This window comes from Chenopodium album, chromosome 15 (assembly GCF_948465745.1).
Source record: "Chenopodium album chromosome 15, dcCheAlbu1.1, whole genome shotgun sequence".
NCBI lineage: Eukaryota > Viridiplantae > Streptophyta > Magnoliopsida > Caryophyllales > Amaranthaceae > Chenopodium > Chenopodium album.
Genome location: NC_137848.1, coordinates 11,929,418 through 11,944,583, shown reverse-complemented (window position 1 = coordinate 11,944,583; position 15,166 = coordinate 11,929,418). Strand labels below are relative to the sequence as shown.

The 15,166-nt window shown below is 41.2% G+C and overlaps 1 pseudogene; it reads left to right on the top strand.

The window, feature by feature from the left end:
- Positions 1 to 15,166, top strand: part of LOC145580817 (wall-associated receptor kinase 1-like) — a 77,929-nt pseudogene that overhangs the window by 44,119 nt on the left and 18,644 nt on the right.

The window sequence follows — 15,166 nt, the reverse complement described above, 5'->3', positions numbered from 1 at the left end:
ATCCCTGGGTGTCGAAGGCTCATGGTTGACGGAAGGTTGGCCGTTGAAGGGTAAGTGTTTATTTTTCGATCATCGTTTGTTAAGTTTGAATTAGCTAAATGGGTTGATCTTGGCTTTATTTTTACAAAATTGGATCTTGGGTTTTCGGAATCGTCGGAGACATCATCGGCGAACGTGAAGAAGTTCCTCTCCCTTAGTCCTTCGGTCAGGACCTTCACGAAGAAGAAGAAGACGACGTCTGCGCAGCCGTCGCAGGAACAAGGGACGCCGAAGAATACTTCTCAACGGGTCGAAGACTCAGAAGAGACGATGTCAACTCGTAAGTTCTACATTGTCTTTTGGCTTTTGCTTTGTATTTTTTGCATCTTGACCCGTGTGTTCATTTACGGTGTTTCGTGATTTTGGCAGAATCTGCTGCCCCAGGCGCTCGTCGAGGACGAAGCTTGTCTCAACAAGAGGCCGACCTGCGCATGAGGAGGAAGCGGGGTCTTCCTCCCGCAGATCAGCAGCCAATTGCCGCGCCTGAGAAGGTGGAGACGGTGTCGACTCCAGTCTCTCAGAGGACTGTCGACGACCAGGGGACTATAACTTTGTCGCCGTCTCCTCCTCCTAAGCACCAAAAGACTGACGATGAGCCTCCGGTGCCAGACATCATGGCGCGCTTCCCTGCCAACTTTCTGGAGATACGAAAGGGCGATCAACACTCTCTCTTTCCTGCCTTGAATCAACTGCTCTTCCCTAAGTCTAGGGAGCTTTTGGCTGGGACTTCTGCATTGGATCTAGCTTCTGAAGCAGCGTCGGCTCATCTCTATGTAAGTTCATTGTGGTTTTGTTTTGTTTGGTTTGTTAAATCGAAGAATTTCCAGTTGATGACTTGGGATGTGTTTGGACAGTGTTTGCAAAATTCACTGGTGTTAAGGGACAGGGTGATTGGTTTGGCTAAGGAGATGAAGAGGTTAGACAGTGCTGCCAAAAATGCTGAGGATCAGCGAAGGACTGCTGTCAATGCCTTTCAAAGGACGAAAAGGGAGCTGGACGATGTTACCAAGAAGGTAGACGCTTTGGATAGCCAAGTGTCAAATCTGCAAAAGAAGGCTGAGGAGGAAGCTAACCAGTTGAGGGGGCAGTTGAAGGAACAAGCCAAGAGTTTAGAGGATAAGGTCGGGGTCATTGCTGCTAAGGAAGAGGCTCTGGTGAAGGTGAATGAGGATCTGACGACCGTCCAGAAGGAGCTGGAGGACGCCTTGGACGACTACGCAGAGCTGGAGATAAAGCTGAAGGCGAAGCTCATGAAGCAGTTTCTGGATGGGAAGGCTTCAGAGTGGCGTCCCCAGGAGGTGATCGACCGTTTTCTGGCTAACGGTGGTGATCTCAAGGATCTAGAGGAGGATACGGCAGTGGCGTCGACTGCTGACTCTGGCCCCGGGCCTTCCATCGTCGTTCCTCCACCAGCTGCTGTGGACGAGGCTCAGCTTCCTATCGTTGGGGGCCAACCTGGTACTGACGTGGGTCAACTTCTGGAAGGTGCAGAGGAGTTGCAGGTCGAAGGTATCGACGACAATGCTTCAATCGACGACATCGTCAAGGGGGTCGTCAACGATCTCCCCGTCGACGGAGCTGATGCTTGAGGGCCATCGTCTGTGATGGTTTTATTTTTCTGTGCTGTATGAACTTTTATTTCTTATGTTTTGCAAACAATGTTACTTTGTCGTTGTGTTTTGTTCCACTTGAGGGCAAGTGGCTTTTGAACTTTCTTGTATGCAGGATACTCAGTGCATCTTGCTTTTGTGTGCTAAGTATTTCTTTGTTTTCTGTGACTTTGTTTTTCGTTCATCCAATGCTCTGTAAAATAAGAGATTTTGACTAACAGTTTTTCAAAATATAAGTATGTAAAAAGACGTTTAAAATATTGACATGTCAGGAATTTATAAGAAACTTTGGAAAAATTCAGCTTTTATTAATCATATTTTACAACTGCTGGTCATGCCTTGTCGATATCGTTGTGTGACTTAGGCCTTTCGTTGCGATGTTTGCCAATTCCCCTTGCGTCCCAGCGTCGACGCTGAACACTGAAGTCTAGTTCGGTTGTTCAGGTATCTGGTGTTTGCCGTCGGACGCTATGGTCAGATTTGCCCCGGGTTTTCGTTGTATTACGGTTGTCGGCAGTTTAATCGTCGTCGAACGGTTATTGTTGTTTTGCTTTTGCTTTACTTCGTCGTCGTTCTGCAAAACCAACATGGTTAGAGTACCGTGCCAACGGCCCTCCGATGCTTAAGTCAGTACACTTAATCATAGAAAGTTCGAATGAACAAAATGAATTTGAGAATCTATTAGCGCGTTACCTCTTTGTCGACGAAATATTTTGACGATCATTAGAAGTAATACTTCCTGAGATGGGTTGCATTCCAACTCCTTGGGATGGGGTTACCTTGTTGGTCCGTCAGTCGATAAGCACCGTTGCCGACGACTTGTGTGATCTCATATGGCCCTTCCCATGGAGGAGCTAACTTACCGTCTGCTGGGTTCTTTGTGTTCTGGAACGCCTTTCTGAGTACCCAGTCACCTAGATGGAACGTCTTGGCTTTGACATTCTTGTTGAAGCTTCTAGCGACGATCTGTTGTTGTGCTGCCATTCTGATTAGGGCTGTTTCTCTTAGTTCTTTCGGTTGCGTCCAGGCTGTCTTCCATCTCTTCCTGGTTTCTTTCTTCCGTCATGAGGCCGAACCTTGACGTTGGGAATTCGGCTTCTACTGGGAGGACGGCTTCGCATCCATAAACGAGGGAAAAGGGTGTTTGCCCCGTTACCTCTCTCGGCGTCGTTCGGTTGGCCCACAGGACTGCTGGGAGTTCGTCGGCCCACTTGCCTTTAGCTGCTTTTAGTCTTTTCTTTATGGCTTCCATGATGACTTTGTTGCTAGACTCAGCTTGTCCGTTGGCTTGTGGGTACCTAGGTGTGGATGTTCTCAACTCTATGCGGAACTTCTGCAATAAAGAACGAGTTTTGTCGCTAATAAATTGCGACCCGTTATCGCAGACGATTACTGACGGGATCCCAAACCTGCAGATAATGTTAGTCCATATAAACGCAATAACTTCCTTGTCTGTAACCTATTTCAAAGCAACTGCTTCGATCCATTTAGAAAAATAATCAGTTAGTGCTAGCATATAGACTCTCTGTCCTGGTGCCGCAGGGAGCTTCCCGACGATGTCCATTCCCCATCTCATGAAAGGCCATGGCGTCAACGTTTGATGCAGTGGTTCTGAAGGCTTGTGAATGGTGTTGGCGAACCATTGACAGCTGTCGCACTTGGTTACGTATTGCATTGCGTCTTCGTGGAGCGTCGGCCAGAAGTATCCTTGTCTTTTTGCAATTTTGGCTAGTCTCCTTCCCCCGACATGGCTACTGCATATTCCGTCGTGCAAATGGCTGAGGATGGGCCGTTGTTCATGTTTTTGGATACATCTTTGGGATAGTCCTGACGCGGATTTGTGGAATAGAACTCCGTCGTCCATGTGGTATCTAGAGGCTTTGTATTTAAGCTTTCGGGATTCTGTTTTGTCATTGGGAAGGATATCTTTGGTTAAGTAGTCTATGATAGGTTTGGTCCAATCGTCGTCTTGGGCGATTGCGTCGACGGGTAAAATTTCTTTAGTTGCGACGGAGGGTTTTTGTAGGTGGACTAAGGGGATGTTCGTGAAGGTAGTCTTTTTGAGGGCGGAGGCTAGGTTTGCAAGTGCGTCTGCTTGGGCGTTTTGGTCTCTTGGGACTTGTGAGATGGTGAATGGATCGAAGTGTTTGGCTTTTTCTTTGGCTATTTCGAGGTATGCCGTCATTTTGGAATCTTTTGCTGCGAAGTCACCTGTCATCTGGCTGACGATTAGAAGGGAATCACTGTATACGTTTAGGGCTGTTGCCCCTAGGTCCTTAGCGACAATCATTCCTGCAATCAAAGCTTCGTATTCTGCTTCATTGTTAGTTGCTTTAAAATCACAAGATATAGACCTTACTATCATGTCCCCTTGTGGCGACTTTAGCACCAATCCCAGGCCAGCTCCTCGTTGGTTGGACGAACCGTCGACAAATAGGATCCATTTGCTATTTCTTTGTACGTTGTTGATTTCCTCTACCTCCTTGTCGGCGATGGCCTGTAAGTCGGGGCTGAAGTCAGCCACAAAATCTGCTAGGGCCTGCGATTTTATCGCCTTTCTGGGTTGGTACTCGATGTCCATTGTGCTCAGGTTAATGCTCCATTTGCCTAGTCGACCTGTTAAATCTGGTTTTCTCAAAACAGACTTAAGTGGGTATTTAGTCATCACCACTACGTGGTGGGTTTCAAAATAATGCCTGAGTTTTTTCACGGCAGTAATTAGAGCAAGAGCCAATTTCTCTAGGGATGTGTATCTTACCTCGGCTGGGAGCAGTGTCTTACTTACGTAATAAACTGGGAGCTGCCCAGCCTCGTCGTCTTCCCTCGTTAGAACTGCGCTGACGGCTACAGCACTGACGACAATGTAAAGCTGCAAGGTTTCGTTAGTTTTTGGTTTCGACAGAAGAGGTGGCGTCATTAAGTATTTCTTTAATTCTTGTAACGCTTTTTCATGATCGTCAGTCCATTCAAAACCTTTATTTTTCCTTAAAACATTATAGAAAAGGTGACATTTGTCTGACGATCGTGAAATAAAACGATTTAATGCTGCCACTCGTCCCGTCAGTTTTTGGGTTTCTTTAACATTTCGGGGGGACTGAATATTTATTAAGGCCCTGACCTGGTCGGGGCTAGCTTCAATTCCCCTTTGTGTTACTACATAGCCCAAAAATTTACCAGCAGATACTCCAAACGAACATTTAGTGGGGTTTAGTTTCATACCGTACTTACGCAATACCTCAAAGGTTTGACGAAGATGCCCGACGTGGTCTTCTGACTTCTTTGACTTCACCAGCATGTCGTCGATGTATACCTCCATCGTGTCCCCTAGTTGGTCCTTGAACATTCTGTTGACTAGCCTCTGGTACGTCGAACCTGCATTTTTTAGTCCAAAAGGCATAACTTTATAACAATATATACCTTTATCAGTCATGAAGGCCGTCTTCTCTTGATCGTCTGGATGCATTAGGATTTGATTGTATCCGGAGTAGGCGTCCATGAATGTTAGGAGTTCGTGACCGGCCGTAGCGTCGACCATGGCGTCGATATGCGGGAGCGGGAACGGATCTTTGGGGCACGCCTTGTTCAGGTCGGTGAAGTCGATGCATACTCTCCACTTGCCATTCTTTTTGCTGACGACTACCACATTCGCGAGCCAGTCTGGGTATCTGACCTCCCTGATTTTCCCGGTGTCGATCAGCTGCTGCACTTCGTCGTTGATGATTTTATTTCGTTCGGGAGCGAACTTTCGACGCTTCTGCTTGACAGGCTTGTGATTTGGATCGGCGTTCAACTTGTGCGAAATGATGCTTGGGTCTATTCCAGTCATATCTTCATGAGACCAGGCGAAACAATCTTTATTCTCTCGGAGAAAGGCTAGGAGGGTTTGCTTTAGTTCAGGTGCTAGGTTGGCTCCGACACGGACGGTTTGGTTTGGCTTTTTAGGGTCTAATGGTACTTCGTCAATTTCGAGGTCACTTGGATTGTCTGGTGTCGGACCATGCTGTAATTGCTAGGCAGTTCTCATGGTAGGTTTTAGGGTCGTTTTCTAGCAGTGTTTGGCTTCACGGGGTTCTCCCTTTATTTCTTGGACTCCCCATGGGGTTGGGAATTTGATTGACTGGTGGTAAGTTGAGGGGATGGCTTTCAGTCGATGGATCCATGGTCTGCCCATTATGGCATTGTAGGCTGAGGGACAGTCGACGATGTTGAACTTTGTTTGAGGGTTTAGGCCTCCTGCATAGGTGGGTAAATTTATGTCTCCGAGAGTCGACATGCTTTCGCCGCTGAAGCCAACCAAAGTCGTTGACCTTCTGGTGATGTCGCTATCTTTCAACCCCATGACTTCCATAGTGCTCCGGAACAGGACATTTGCGGAGCTGCCTCCGTCGACCAACACCCTTCGAAGCAGACAATTCCCGACGATCAGCGAAATTACCAAAGAATCTTCATGCTCTCGGTTGATGTTGTTGATGTCGTCGTCGTCGAACGTGATTGCCATCGCTTCCAATTCTTTTTCCTGGGAATCTCTGATTTCTTCCGGGACATCTGCATTATCTATGGTAGACTTTGCGATCCTCTTGGCTGCAGAATAGGTTAGTCCACAAATATCTGAACCACCAGTAATAACGTTAACTGTTACCTTGGTTTCGGGTGGTTTTGGAGGGCCATCCGTCACATTTCCTGGCTTGGGGCGACCTGCATCGGCGCTCTTTTTCCTTCCCAGCAAATGCTTAAGGTTACCTCTCTTCAGCTGGAAGGCGACCTCTCTACGCAGGGCGTAGCAATCCTCCGTCTTATGGCCATGATCGCTGTGGAATTTGCACCACTTGCTCATATCCTTTTCCGATTCGGGTTTGTTGCTCTTCATCGGCCAGCGCACTTTGTTGCCTAAGGGCTCCAGCTCTTTGACGACCGCTACTATGTTGACGTCGAATCCATACTCCGATATTTCGGGGTATTGAGGGGCGTCGAGGACCTGTTCTACCTGCACAGCATTGACATAGCGTGATCTACCTGATGCCTCGTAGGGCTGGCGTCGCCATGATCCTCTTGGGTTGCTTGGAGCTTTGCGGTCGGACGGGCTTCTGGCATTCGGATAGGAGTTGCGGTTGGCGATATCTTCGTCGAAGCGCATCTGGGCCACGGCTCTTGTCCTGACTTCTTCAAAAGTTGAGCAGGGGTACTTGACCATATCTTTGTACAGATCTGAATCGGTATGCAATCCCCGGAGGAAGGCTTCGATGGCAGTCCTGTTATCGACGTTCTTGATCGACACCTTCTCTTTATTGAATCTGGACCAATAGGTTCTGACGCTCTCTCTGGGCCCTTGGACGATCCGGTACAGGTCACTGGTTTGCTTGTTGAACTGCCTGCTGCTTTCAAAATGGGAATAAAATTTGTTAACTAACATAGCAAAACTGGTTATACTACCTGGTTCGAGTTTTCCGAGCCATTTGAGGGCGGGACCGGTCAGCGTCGCGCCGAATGATTTGCACATGCATGCTTCCCAGCAATCGAACGGGATCGAGGCCTGCCAAATCCGCTGCTTGTAATACTCCACATGCTGCTCCGGGCATGTCGTCCCATCATAAAGTGACGTAAACGTCGGAAGCGACACTCTTCTTGGAATCCGGGCCATGGCCAACTCGTCACAAAATGGCGTTGCGGCGAACCCGTCGGGGGCTTCTCTTTGGACTGGGATCGGGACACCTGGCATCCTCTTCATCATTGACAGCACCCTGGAGTTCTGCTTTTCCAGCGCGACCAACCTCTGGAGCAGGATCTCTGTTTGATTCGGCGGCTGATTGTCTTGCTCATTCCCTGGCGTCTGAAGGCTTCCTTGCCCGACGTTCCTGACTGGGGAACTCCGATCTCTCTCTCCGTCGCTGGACTCGGTATCGGTATCATGTGGAGATTCAAGGATATCCAACGGCGGCATTCTAGGGATCATATCCAACCGCCTCGGCTGGCGGCGACGAGTGCTGTTGGCTGACTCCAACTGCCGACGGAGCTTAGCTGCGTCGGACTCCGACGCCTCCTTTTCCCTGCTGAGACGCTCGTTAGACTCTCTGGCTGCTTCAAGGTCCGCCCGGGCCCTCTCATAGGCCTCCCTAAGTTGCTCTGGGGTCATTTCGCTGGCTGACATCTTGAGGTTGAAATAGGGTTTTTCTGGATCTTATCTAGTTGTAGCCCCACGGTGGGCGCCAAATTGTTTATGCTAATTTTCGTTAGGTGGGATTGAATATCAAAATCTAGGCTACGAATCAACTAAATAAAATCGGAAGCAAGTAATAACGAAAGCAATAAAACGAGACAAGGAATTGTTGACGCGGAAAACCCAATGAAGGTAAAAACCGCGGGTAGAATGAGGATCTACCAAACTTTCACTATGGCAAAAATGTATAACCTGCGTACAATAGGCGTGTTTAGCTTAAGAGTTACTAGGTTGCAATGTCCCGATATTCGTAGGTGTCCCCCCCCCCCCCTTTATATACAAACGTCCCAATTCTCAATTGCAGCCGTTGCTTTGGAGATGGAATTCCCATCCTTGATCCTCGGAATTCAGTTAATGAAATATACTCTCTGCTTTGATTTTCAACGGTCTGGAGAAGGATGAATGAGACCAAGTCTTCTAGCTTATCTTCTTGCGGAAAAATAGGAATGCTGGTAAGCAGCTTTGTCCTTCGTCCTTGACGAAGAGTCGTCGTCGCCTGACCTCGCTCTGACTGTCGTTGACTTACATATATGAATTTCTACCCATAACAGTACTCACCTAAAATTGCTAACGTTTAGGCTTCATGTTCCAAGCATTTTACGTGAATAGTTGAAAGGGAGCAGCTGCCACGACCAGTTTATTTGTTGCTGCAGCAATCACAAATTGGTTTGATGGCTACCTTGCCAGAAAAATATCTGTGGAATAAAGTTATATGCTGAGATGAGTTTGTTTACTTCCCTTACTTATTGTTATTAGGGCAGCCAACGCGCGTGTTGCGCGCGGGGTGGCTAGCCCTTTTGACTTAATTTTTCGTGGCTTGTGTTTGAACTTCACATGGAATTAATTACACATGATTTAATAATGATCAAAAGTTAACAAATAAGTAGAAAATGAACTCTGACTAAATGCTTCTAAGAATTTAGCTTTGCTAGCTCCACTTGTAGCGTCTTTATCAACCCTTGATTATTCCCTTGAATCCCTTCTTGCTTTCTTCCCCTTTTCACCATAGTCATATTGGTTTCCTTTCTTCCTAGCTTAGTACATCTACTTCGGCTTTATATATTAATTTCATTAGTCTCAATGTCCTTTAAACATAATTATGGGTAAGTCATTAATTTTGACCTTCAAAAAATAAAGAAGAAAAAAAACGCCCACATAAAGAAACAACCTTTCGCTGTCCAATGACTAATGATGTCATGTAAAATCACAACTGCCATTAAATATAAAAAAATTTAAACTTTATTGTACCATTCTCCATTTAATTTCTTTTTTTTTTTTTTTTGTTTGACGGGGATTCTCCATTTAATTCCTAATTAATTGATGGGTCTTTCAAATTCATCCATCTAATGGAGTCACCAAGCTAAGATAGAATTGCAAGAAAGATTGTGAGATAAAACAAGAAAAGGCAAATAACCAAATTCATCATTCTTCTTATTATCATTCACTATTCAACTTTCATGGCAATTAATCTCATTTTCATGTACCCACATTCGATTAACACTCCACATCCTTGCTAAAGCCCCTCATTTACCTCCTCTTAAAAGTACCACTTAAATTTGATAATACATATTATAAATTGAAATTAATAGCCAATGAAAACTTGTAGATGATAATCAACTCAATCTTCACATAGAAAATGTGAATGCTCTTAAAATTATACTAATTCGTACTACAATATATAGCAAGGGTAAAACTTTAAGAAGCATATTAATTTTATAAATATATGACCAATTGGAAACTTATTTAACTAATCATCAACTAAACAAATAGATGAGTAATGACAACAAAATTATAAAGAGAAACCATAGATTCAAAGATAGTGAAGCCTCTTTTTACAGAGAATGAAAATCGGTATGAAGTGATACGAAGAATATACGAAGTACAGGTAATTTACAATATATTATTTAATACTACTTTCCTTTCCATATTGGTACAACAAAAAAGAAAAACAGAATCAAAGGATAACAAAAAAAACATAATCAAACTAATCGATCTTTGATAAATTGGGCAAACATTGACCGCGAAAAGGTCCTTCCATGCCATTTCTTCTTTTTCCGCTATTTCTTGGATTATTTCTTGAATTATTTCTTGAACCCCTTTTGATTTTTATTTTTGTTGATTCCCCATTTGATTTTAATTGTTCTTATGTAATTTTGAGATTGTGGAATTAAGTACTTTAATGGAGATGGTGAACAGAGAAGGAGAAGAAATAGAAAGTAGAATGTTCAAGAGTAATTAGTTTTTCAAGGAAGGTGTAGGAATTATTTCAAGCATCTCACACTTGAGCCTCATTGTGATCATACCCTTAAGCATGGTGGCATCCAAAGGGAAGAAAGCTAGAGCAAAAGAGTCGCCAACAAGTTTTAGGAACTTGTAAATTAAACCGTTTACAGTGGTGAATGTTACATCCCTTCATGATCCGTGAGATCGCTAACTCCATAGTGGTCCTGAACCATGACTGGATATCCGGGGATGAAGGTACAAATCTGACCTAAAAGAGATTGAACCTGCCTTAAAAATAGGCCTCTACTTTATTCTTCTCATATTCATGTGCGCTTTCTGACTAACATACACTACAAGAAAAATGTCTTTTGGTAGCGATTATTTCGTAGCGATTGTACATTCGCTACAATATGCAAGTATGTTAGTGAAATAATTAAGGAAGTCGTATCACTTTACAATCGCCTTGGTTTTCCCATATAAAATCGATACGGAAAACATAATAAAACATATCTACACTATTTTTACACATTTAGATAATTTTGAGAAATCGTATCATTTACAATCGCCACTAAATCCCAAAAATCGATACGAAAAGCCTTTTCATTACTAGATATATAAATATTGTTTGACATAGAATACATAAAATATGTATTAGCTTATTGGTATAACATTTACAATAAGAGTTTGAGGTTGCATGTTCGAATCTTATAAAGATCATATGCATGCTTAAATTTTTTTTTTTTTGAAGAAAATGAATTCAACATTTATAGCGATTGTAATCGCTACAATAATCACCACGATTGGACGTAGTTTTTCGTATCGATTATTGAGGCCAACCCCAGCGATATTAAAAACCACTACTAAAGGCTAAGGCAACGGGGGATATTGTATCGAATGACCATTCATTGGGAAAGCTTTTTGTTGCAATTACAATCGATACTAAAGGTTAAAATAATCGATACGAAAAGGTTATTTTCTTGTAGTGATAAAATCAATATATTAATCCTAAACATGTTTAATCTATGTTGGTTGATATTAATGCACAAACAAAACTATTATTGGCGATCACTTGAATTAAAATCATATTAGCCTAAATAAAATTATTAATTATCTTATTAAGCGTGATTTCAGGTACAATTTCCCTTTAAACCTACAAGAGGGGGCATGATCAAGCAATAACAATAATATATCAAGTAACATAACATTATTGACAACAAATCATCATTATCATAATAATACTATATTCTATCTCATCAAAGCATAATATTATTAGCAAGATCCTAGGAATGATACTAACAAGATTAATAACAAATCCTAGCATGTCACTGAACAATAAAGATTAAAGCTTTAGTCTTAACATGATAGAAGAAATAGGAAGCAACATAATCATGATACTAGAAACATACATGATATTAGAAAATATTAGTTAATACCCTAAACATGATACTGGGAATCATAAAGACATCCTAATTAACATGATACTAGGAATTAATATAATCTAAGCATGCTTTCTAAAGATATAGAGCAATAAAACAACTTACATTGTTGCCTCGTATCTCTTTCTTTCAAAAAAATACACACGTTAGTAACTTCAGTAAAAATACTTGTTTTATTTCAACTAAAATTCAGATTAAATCCCTTTAAAACACTTGTTTTATTTCAACTAAAATTCTTTTTCTTTTCTAAAAATATAATAAAAATATAATTATTAATCCTAATCTCTTTAGAACTTAAAATAACCTTCTAGATTATTCTAGAAAATTACAGTAATTCCTAATGACTTTAGGAATGATAATTAAACGGACCCTCCACTTGATCATTGGGTCGCCCATAAAACTCATTTAATATCCAATTTAATATTTTAGGCCATAACTTCCTCATTATTTATAGGAATTGGACTTATAATATATCGTTGGAAAACTCTTTTCAAGCCTCATTCAACTACACTATTATTAAACCCATATCATGGACCAAATTAAATTGGATTGGACATTTTTCATAAATAAGGTACGAAATGAACTATTTTCAAAAAAGAATGAATTATTGAAAACAGAGGAATCATGAGACTCTTCAACATTTCACCTCGTTCGATAATTAATGACGTGAAAAGCACTCATCACTATGGTTTTTGGGGAGACACAATTTGGTGTCTACAGAAGGTGAACAGAGAAAGGAGAAATGCAGACACCCAAAAGTGTTTCCCCAAAACCAAACCCAGTGATGAATAGCTTTCACGTCATTTGATTATCGAACGAAGTGAAAGTGTGAAAAGTCTAGTGATGCGATTGTTTTTAATATCTCTCATTCTGTTTTTGAAAATATTTCTTTTTATATACTCTATTTATAAAAATAGCCAGTCCAATTTAGTTTGGTCCATGATAAGGGTCCAATAATAGTGTAGTTGGATCAGGCTCAAAAATAGCTTTCCAACGATATATTATAAGCCTAGTTCCGATGAATAATGAGGAAGTTATGGCCTAAATACTAAATTGGGCTCGAAATGAATTTTATATGTGGTTCGATGATCTAGAGGAGGGTCTATTAATTATTATTCCTAAAGTTGTTAGGATTAATTTTAATCTTCTAGAATATCTAGAAGGTTCTTTTAAATTCTAATGGAATAAGGATTGATAATTATTATTTTAAAGAGTTTTATTTGGAATAAAATAAATGTTTTATGATAAACTCGATTTTAATTTCATAAACGCGGAATTTGCTGCTTAATCATATTAAAAAGAGGATTCCGTGTGCAAAGCGCGTCTTATTTCTGACTCAGCGCAAGACGAAAAGACTGTCGCCTGGCGCTAATGCTTGTCGTTTGGCGCTAACTCCTGTCGTTCGATGACAGGAGGTATTTTATTCCGAATGGGATTTTATTTGTTTCCGGACTATTTTCTTATAAATAGGGTCCTAGACCTCCGTTTTAAAAAACACCCAGAATTCACAATCATACACTACCATCTAATTCTATTCTCTCTCTTTAAAAGCTAGAAGCTTTCTCACTCTATTCTTTTTCTAACCCTTCCCTCATACAAAATTCCGCATTCACAAGTTTTAGACACACCTAGCCAAGTTCGAAGTTTCCTTCACCCTCGACGTGAAAGGTTGATAATTTCTGAGGGTTTGGTCCCAAACCTTTATTTTAATTATTTAATTTAATTGTTTGATTTATTATTTTCCTTGAAGTTACTAACGCGTGTATTTTGTTATTAGAAAGAGATATGAGGCATCCAAGTAAGTAATTTAATTGTTATTATTTTGATATAGAAATCATGCTTTGATTATTTTGATTCCTAGTATCATGTTTAGGGTATTAACTAATATTTCTAATATCATGTATGATGCTTCCTATTTCTTTTTCTATATCATGTTAGTATCATGTTAGGGATAAAGCTTTGATCTTTATTGTTTAGTGACATGCTAGGATTTGTTATTAATCTTGTTAGTATCATGCCTAGGATCTTGCTATTGTTATTATGCTTTTATGAGATTGAGATTATTATTTTGATGAAGATTGTTGTTGTTACGTTGCTTGATATATATTATTGTTATTGCTTGATCACGCCCTCTCTTGCATGATTAAAGGGAATTTGTACTTGTAATCACGCTTAATAAGATAATTAATAATCCTGTTTAGGTTAATATGATTATAATTCAAGTGATCGCCAATAATAGATTTGTTTGTGCATTAAATTCAACCAACATAGATTCAACAGGTTTAGGGTTAATATATTGATTGTATGTTAGTCAGAAAGCGCACATGAATATGAGAAGAATAAAGTAGAGGCCTATTATTAGGGCAGGTTCAATCTCTTTTAGGTTGGATTTGTACCTTCATCCCCGAATATCCAGTCATGGTTCTAGACCACTATGGAGTTAGCGATCTCATGGATAGTGAAGGGGTGTAACCTTTCACCTAGCAACAGATGGTCAAACGAAAAGAACGATTCATACATTGGAGGACATGTTGAGAGCTTGTGTGATGGAGTATCAAGGGTCTTGGGAAGACCACTTGGATTTGATAGAGTTCTCTTACAACAACAGTTACCATGCAAGCATTAAAATGGCACTGTTTGAAGCATTGTATGGTCGGAAGTGTAGAAGCCCAGTTTGTTGGAATGATATAAGTGAGACTATGGTTCTTGGGCCATAAATGATTGAAGATATGGTGAAGCAGGTCAAGTTGATCCAAGAAAAGGTTAAAGCAGCCCAAGATCGACAGAAAAGCTATGCTGATTTGAAAAGGAGGGAGGAAGAATATGAAGTTGGAGAGAAGGTTTTGTTGAAGATTTCACCCATGAAAGGTGTGATGAGGTTCGGAAAGAAGGGGAAACTGAGCCCAAAGTACATAGGGCCTTATGAGATCATCCAAAGAGTAGGAAAAGTGGCTTATATGTTGGATTTGCGTAATGAGCTAGAAAGGGTTCACAATGTGTTCCATGTGAGCCAAATTCGAAAGTATATTCCGGATGTGACACATGTGTTGCAACCAGAAACCATTGAGATGGATGAGAATTTGACTTACGAGGAAAGACCGGTAAAGATTCTTGATTCTAAAGTCAGGAGTACCAAGAGCAAGGATGTGAGTATTGTGAAAGTGTTATGGTCAAATCAGAATACTAAGGAGGCTACATGGGAAGCTTAGGCTGATATGAGGAAACGTTACCCAGAGCTGTTTGCCTAAGGTTAGTGGTCGAGTTACGGGGGCGTAACTCCTTTTAAGGAGGGTAGAGGGCGATAGAGTTTCGCGCGTCTACTTTTCGAGTCATTTTTGAGTAATTTCAAGTCTTACTTGAGTTTGGTTGGAGTCTTGAGTCAAGTTAGGATGTGCATGAACCAATAATTTCAAAATGATTTTCGTTTCTTTTGGCTAAGTTTAGGGTCAAAACTTATTTTAAGGGGGGTAGACTGTAATACCTCGTATTTTCGTACGTATTTTCTAATTAATTAGTTAGGAATTATTTTATAAAAAGGGTATTTTAGTAAATTTATTATTCGAAGCCAAAATAATATTTGAATTTTGGCGCCAAAAGTATTTTGAAAACTAATCATTATTTTGGATAAGATTTATTATCCATTT